The following is an 8146-nucleotide window of genomic DNA, read 5'->3' on the forward strand; positions in this document are numbered from 1 at the left end:
CCGGAAGTTTCATCGGTGGAATGACTTGGTAATTTCATGGGAGATGCAAAGGTTCAGAGAAAGGGGTCAGAGAGGTAAAACAACGGTTTGGGTATAGAACACTCGGGTCATCCAAGGTCATGGGGTTTGAAAATCAGTCAGAAAGTCAAGCGGTTCAGGGCCAGTCCGGGGAAGCAGGCCAAAACAAAACACGACAGTGGAGAGACCTTCAGCAAGAATGCCATCAACTAACCACCACATTTTAAACTGACTTCTTTGATTGAAACAGGTGCAGAAAGTTTCGGTGTTTCGGAGAAATCCTCCGCAAGGAAGAGCAAGCACCAAACAGGTTTGATCGTAAACTTTCAGGACCCTCCTGGAAAATGTGTCTTAATTAAATTTCAAACAATCATGAATAGCATAGTTTAGCATAAAGGAATGTAAGTTGGTTTCAAAGTTTGCATGTTTAAGATAGGATTCAATTAGGAGTTGTCAGGACCCCCCCCCCTCCTCCCCGAATAATGGGACCTAGCTTTAAGATTGCTGTTAGATAACAAGATGTAGCAAAAATAATACCTTTAGAAGATATAACTTAGATTTAAAATTGTTGTTTAATTAGGAATTGTCAGGACCTTCCTGGATAATAGGATGTAGTTTTAAGACCCTCTTAGATAACAGGACATAGAGGAAGTAATACCTTGGATTTATAATTGTCGTTTAATTAAGAGTTGTCAGGACCCCCCTGGATAACAGGACTTAGCGGAAGTAATATCTTGTTGACATCAGGCGCCCACCTGGAGAACAGGGAATACAATTCAAGTCAGCAGTCAGGAGCCCACCTGGAGAACAGGGAATACATTTCAAGGTCAGCAGTCAGGAGTCCACCTGGAGAACAGGGAATACATTTCAAGTTCAGCAGTCAGGAGCCCACCTAGAGAACAGGGAATACAATTCAAGTCAGCAGTCAGGAGCCCACCTGGAGAACAAGGAATACATTTCAAGTTCAGCAATCAGGAGCCCACCTGGAGAACAAGGGAATACAATTCAAGTTTCAGCAATCAGGCGCCCACCTGGAGAGCAAGGGAGTACAGTTCAAGTTTCAGCTTTCAAGTTCTTATTGATATTTGGTAACATGATTCGGTTTACACTCATATATATGCCCAGCTACCAAACTGGGGCAGAAATTTTCTTTGTTTTTATTTATTTTGTTGAAATCAGGAGCCCGCCTGGAGAACATGGGAATACATTCAAGTTCAGCAGTCAGGAGCCCGCCTGGAGAGCAGGGAATACATTCAAATTCAGCAATCAGGAGCCCGCTTGGAGAGCAGGGAATACATTCAGCAATCAGGAGCCCGCCTGGAGAGCAGGGAATACATTCAAGTTCAGCAGTCAGGAGCCCGCCGGGAGAGCAAGGGAATACAATTCAAATGCAGCAGTCGGGTGCCCACCTGGAGAAAGGGGAAACATCTCGAATACAATTCAAGTTCAGCGGTCAGGCGTTCACATGGAGAAAAGGAAAACATCTCAAAATACAGTTCAGCAGTCAGGCGTCCACCTGGAGAAAGGGAAAGAATCTCAAAGTGTAGTTCAAGTTGGCAGTCAGGCATCCACCTGAAGAAAAGGAAAATATCTCAGATTATAATTCAAGTCGACAACAGAGGAATTTCACCGGAAGAATACAAGTCAGCATGGCAACAAAAGCTGCAAGATCAAGTTTGAAGAGATAGATAGGTTTTGTAATTCATAGATCACAGTTTAGTCTAGCTTCTTTTTTATTTTTGACATGGTGTAATAATGTGACGACCCAACCCGTCGTCTCATGTATTACAGCCCCGTTTCCCCCATTTATTGCTCTTTCATGTTTTATTATCAACAACGGGTGAGTTAGAGTTTAATTGAATTGGTTTGGATAGGAAATGAGACACTTAGTCTCTTTAAGGAAGGTTTGGTTTGGAAAAGTCAACCGAACGTTGACTTATTAGTTAGAAGGCTCGGATGTGAATTCCGGTGATTCGGTTAGCTTCGGGAGGTGATTTGTGGCTTAGGAGCGTGGTCGGGAGTGATTTTGGAGGTCCGGTGTAGAATTAGGCTTGAATTGGCGAAGTTAGTATTTTGGCGAAATCCGGTTGACGGGTGAGAATTTGATCCGAGGGTCGGAATGGAATTCCGGGAGTGGCAGTAGCTCCTTTAGGTGATTTTGGACATGTCTGCAAATTTTCAGGTCATTCGGACGTAGTTTGGTCGGGGTTTTGATCGAATGCGTAATTCGGAAGTTTTTAAGAAACTTAGGCTTGAATTCGATGTGATTTGATGGTTTTAGCGTTGTTTGATGTGTTTTGAGGATGGGTACAAGTTTTAATGAGATTTTAGGATGTGTTGGTGTTTTTGGTTGAGGTCCCGGGAGCCTCGGGGTGAATTCGAGTGATTAAACGAGAGTTTTTAAAGTTGCTTCAGGTCTGTTGCTGCTGTCATCTGGTATTTCCGCTTCTGCGGAAATGGACCGCAGAAGCGGGTGAGGGGCCGCAGAAGCGGTCAGACATGGACTAGCGTAATTCCGCATAAGCGGAAGTTGGTCGCTTCAGCGGGTCCGCATAAGCGGATAGTTTACCGCAGAAGCGGTTTTGAGAGAACCGCAGAAGCGGTGGTTGAATCGCATAAGCGAAGAGGCAGTTTTTAAGTGAAAACCACTTAAGCAGATTTTTGGCCGCAGAAGCGGTCCCGCATAAGCGGTAGCGGGACCGCAGAAGCGAAAATCGCTGGTAACAGAAGGGTTTTAAATGTTAAATTTCATCCCCGAGCAAGGGGTAGTTTCCACCATTTTTAAGCGACTTGGAGAGATTTGGGCGAGGATTTTCGAGGGTTTTGACTGAGAATCAATTGGAGGTAAGTCTCTTAGCCTAATTACTCGAGTATATGGTAAATTTATCATAGAAATCAGTAGAATTTCATCAAAAACGGGTCAAGCTAGGGCTTGGAAAGTTGTGATGTAAAAATGGAATTTGGAGGGTCAAACAAGCTCCGATTTTGGTAAATTTTATATGTACGGACTCGTGCCGAGACGAGGAATCCGGTGATGTAAATTTCGTAATTTTTCGAGAAGTGGGCCCGGGGCTCGGGTTTTGCCAACTTAGTGAATTTTGGTGTTTTTCGAGTCTTTTCGATTGGGTTATGTTTCTTTAGCCTATTGTAATGTATTCGTTGTGGTTTTAATTAGATTCGGCGTGCGAAGAGATTGATTCGAAAGGCAAAGTCATAGCGAGCTAGACTTATGGCCGGCTTGAGGTGAGTAATAGATGTAGATGATGACCTGAGGGTTTGAAACCCCGGTATATCACATTGTGATGCTATATTGAGGTGAGACACGTACTCATATGACGAGTGCGAGGTCGATTGTGACTGGGGATTGTGACCTAGTCCGTTCCGATTGATGTTTGTACTGTGTTCTTGACTAGAAGTTGTTTGGTAATCATCCTACTTGGATTTTATGAATATGTTTGGGGCTTTGTGCCTATCATGTGCATCCTTCAGGGATCCTTATCACTGCTTCCATGATGCATAGCATATTTCATGATATCAGTCCTGAGTTAGACACTGCCTCGAAATATTTAGTAAATAAATAAAGGTTTAAACGCTTAGCTCTATAATTCCTAATAATTGAAACTAAAAATGAACAATTTGACTGTGCCCGAATGGCTTGCATGCATATATATATGTGGACTGAGTGTGGATCGGGCTGCACGCCGCAGCGAATGCTACGATGATATTGCGCTTGGGCTGTAGGAGCCCCTCCGGAGTCTGAACCCCCACAGTGAGTGCGGGTACCCAAATGGATCGGGCTGCGCGCCGCAGCGGTCATGTGCATGCATTGCATTCATGCATTTATACCTATTTGTCTTACTTGTCCTGGTATTGTTGTTGTTCTACCGTTTTATGTGCTGAATCGCTGATTATAGCTTTATATTGTAATATTTAGAAATTTCTTACTTTCAGACATTATATATGTTTATTACTCACTGAGTTGGAAGTATTCACTTTACTCCCTGCACCATGTGTGCAGATTCAGGTGCTCCGGAGACTTAGTGGAGCTGCTTACTGTCATCTTGGATTTCGGTTTAGGAGTTGTTGAGGTAGCTGCCTGACGTCCGCAGGACCCGACTTCTCCCCTTTATTGCAATTGTCTTTTCCCATCCTAGACTTTTCTTTATTACTATGAATATAATACTCTGCTACATTTAGAGGCTCTAGACTCGTGACTCCAGATCTATTGGGGAAATGTTCGGTATAATTGTTGTTATTTCTCGTACTGTTTTATCTAGATTCCGGATTGGAAACTTGATATTTTACTATTTTAATCATAATATTTGATAACGGATTGCGAATTTGGGTTGAGAGTATTTAATTGGTCGGGCTTGCCTAGCATTTGTGTGGGGCTCCATCACGACCGGGATTGGGGTCGTGACAAATAAGGGGTTCAGTAAGCAGTAGCAGCAGCAACAACAGTGAAATCACAGCTTCATGGTAGTCCCAGCTACCAAACATTCCTGAACTACACTGACCTGATTCCTTTATAGCCAAGGATATGTAGGCAACCTCGGAAGCAGGGTGCGGTCAACTCTTTCAAAAATGCTTCCCACGGAGTATTCAACGGGCAAAAATCGCTCGTATCCGCTCACTTTGTCTTTGCACGAAAATTCTTCGTGTTTCCGAGCAAAGAGGGGCAGTTGTGAGCACGTGATTTTTGCCCTATATGAATTACTCCCATAAATTCAAAATAAAATAATTTCTTTCAGTGTTTGCCATTTTGTGGATTTTTGTGGCATTTTTTGTTAATTGTTTGCATTTTTGTCTGTGCATTTTAATTGGTGAAAATACAAAAGATATGTGCATTTGCATTTAGGGTCCTGTTTTATATTTTTAGGTTAATTAGTTAATCAATTGTGGCAAAAATAAAAGAGAATAACAAAAATAGTTTATTTTGCATTTTTGGCCTTTTAATTGTCGAATTTATTATAGTTTTCTTTTTGATTTAGGACTTAATTAATTTTGAGGAAGCAATTAGTTTAGTGTTGGAATTAAATCAGGTCTTCTTTTTATTTTAGTTTGTATCTAACAAAATCTGAAGAAAAAAAAGAAGAAAAAAGAAAGAATTGAAAAATAGGAATTGAAAAGAGGTGAAGATAAAAGAGAAGAGAGCAAATTTGGGCTGTCCGGATAATTTCTCCAGGCCCAAAGCTTTACCCCTTAAATCGCCCAGATGTTTGGCCCAAACCCACCCTTTGAACCGGTCCAGCCCCTCCTTCTTATCAAAACAACCTCGTTTCCCCCCCCCCCCCCAGTCGATCCCAGCCGTCGAGGATCTTTGATCCAACGGCCCTGAAGTGGGTTCCAATGAATATAAAAATGTCTGAAAACCCAACCCCCCCATCTCGTCTCTCTCATTCTTCATAGACTCCAACCAATTCCAAACCCTAGCCAGCCGCCCTTATTCTCCACCGCCACCGATGGCGGCACCAGTCCTAATCCCCACCAAATTAACAAACCTGAACCCCCGTCTCCCCCTCACTCCAGAAATCTACTTCATTTCCTTCGAATCTTCCCGTATCTTCTCGAATCTTGATTTGAAGATGAGAACCCTAAAAACCCAAAGCCCAAATCAGTGGGTTTTCTGAAGATTTTGGACTGTAATGGCCCTTATTCGTGTGTTTTCACATGAAAACACACGATTAAGGGCTATTCCGGTCAATAATTTGAAGAAGTCCGCCATAGTTTGTCGAATCGGATCCTAGCTAGTCTTTTTAGGTATCTTCTTTGTTCATTGTTTGTTTGTTTATCTATCTTTTCTTCTGTGTTTCTGCTTCATCTCCCCTTCTTGTTTTTTTAGTTGTCCGGGATTTCTGTTATTCATGCTTGATTAATTCGGGCTCCTGCTTAATTAGTTAGTTCGTCTAACAATTTGGTTAATTCCCTTTTGTCAATTAGCAGTAAATTAGTTTAGGGTTCTAGTTATGAAATTATTCAGGTACTTGTATTGTTTGTCTTTCAAAAGCTTATAGAATCTAGGGATTTTTAATGCACGATTTGGGCTCTAGTTTGTTGTTGACCCATTTGGCAGGTGTGGCCCGTTTAATTTGGTCTAGATAGTTGGGGTCAGTCCGACCCATTTGAATTCCTGAGGTAATTTTCAGAAGGATAAAGGGTAAATCAGGAAATTGGTTTAAGGAATCTAGGGTGTAACTGAAATGGAAGCTTCTTGGAAGCTGGAAAAGGGCTTTGCTTGGCAAGCAAGCCAAAATTTGAGGGATCAAGTAGCAAAAATAAGAATTAGAAAGGGACTAGAATTGAAAAAATATAATCTGATAGTTGCCCTATTGCTTGCCTTTAAAAGGCATCTCAATCTTGCCTCTCAAGGCAAACCTAAGGGATTAAGAGGCAGAAAATTCTGAAAAAATCAAAGACAGCTAAATATTGGAAAAGACTATTCCATTAAAATTTCTACTTTGAATTTTGAAGTTTCTCATTTCTGAACGATAGTTGATTATATTTGAGTGTGTGAAATGGCTTGAATTTGGTTTATGTTGTAAAGTCTGGGTAGATTCTGTGGTTAAGCAACTGTTTCATTGGTTTATGAGTTGATTTCACTAGAAAAAAATTGGTTGAATCTGGGACTGTTCTCTACTGCTGCTTATTGCTGATTGTTCATCTCGTATTTTATTTTCAGTTTCCAGGTACATGCTCGAAACTTATATCATGTGAATGTTTGGTTTGAATGGTGGAATAAAGATGGATCGCAGAACTTGGTTTCAGTGTGTTAATCATAGCTTAGTCCCTCTGTTTTTGTTTTTGTTCTGAATCTTAGCCTGTAGAACTGAAGAAGCATTCCCATCTTTAATGGAAAGTTTGGTATTACATTTGTTTGCTAATCATGTAAGGAGCGATTTGAAGTAGGATTTGTTATCATCATGTTAGATTTGGATTCTTCTGAATGCATTTGAGTCAAGGATATTAACCGATTGTGTATGTATTAACTATGGACTGAGTTTATTAGTTTAAACAGTTAAAGTTGCTTGGTGTGGATGAATATTTCATGGTTTGACAATATGAGAATTTGACAGTGTATGAGATGAAACAAAGTATGCTCTCAGTTCCTTCCATACTGTTAATTGAGCCCTTTGCGAATTCGATAAGGCTTTGAATTGGTTTATTTTTCGAGATATGCAGTCTCTAGGCATGATAACATGGATGATTCGTGAATCTGATAGTTAGTTGCTAACTTAGAAGAGGAGTAAAACAGGTGTTAAATAAATCTCATTATGTCTTGTCGAGGAATTTGTAGCATATCTCTATATGGTTCTAGCTCGTTTTTTTCCCTTAAATGTTTTGTTGACATCAGTAATAAAGGACATTCATGAGGGATTAGGTGAAAAGTGTAGATTAATTTCATTATTGATTTTGTCCAGCATGCATGATCTGATTGCAATTGGTTTCTGTCGTTAAGTTGTCAAACAAAAAGGGAAATACAACTAGGCTGCGTAAATGGCCCATGCCCATCGTCGATCTGCCTGCGTTGCTGGGTTTCACTTCGAGCCCCAAATTCCCTCTCAATACATCATCCTTTCTGGGCTTAGTGCAAGCCTGGAATCTGCCCTGGCGTGCTTTTAATTAATCCGCGTTGTTTTTAGAAGTTTTCGTTGGTTAAAGTTTTTTCTTTAAAATGGGCCAAGATTGCTACATTAGCTAATTAATAATTATGGCCCTTTAATTTGTGGTTGCTAATTAGTGGGATTCCGATTCTGTTTAGGAAAGTAGAAGCCCATAATTGTTCTTAGTTAATTAGATTCTTTTGATATGAGGTGTGCCATTCAAAACCAATAACAACTTATGGCCCTCATGAGTTAGTTTAGAAACACTTTAATTAGAATAATTGAGGTGCGTCGTGCCAAATAAAAATGACAATTGCACGGCCCTCGCTTTAATTAATCTTGTTTATCCTTAGAAATCGAGGTGTGCCATTTAGCGAATTTCCCATGGCCCTCGCAAAGTTGCAAACGCGTAGCTGCTTTAGGCGCGTATTTTAATAATTTACTTTCCTAAACTTGGGTGCGCATTTATGTGACCAAATCTCAACGTTAGATAAAATGTGTTATGGACTGCGGGTACATATATGTGA

The sequence above is a fragment of the Nicotiana attenuata genome, unplaced genomic scaffold (genome assembly GCF_001879085.1).
Source record: "Nicotiana attenuata strain UT unplaced genomic scaffold, NIATTr2, whole genome shotgun sequence".
NCBI lineage: Eukaryota > Viridiplantae > Streptophyta > Magnoliopsida > Solanales > Solanaceae > Nicotiana > Nicotiana attenuata.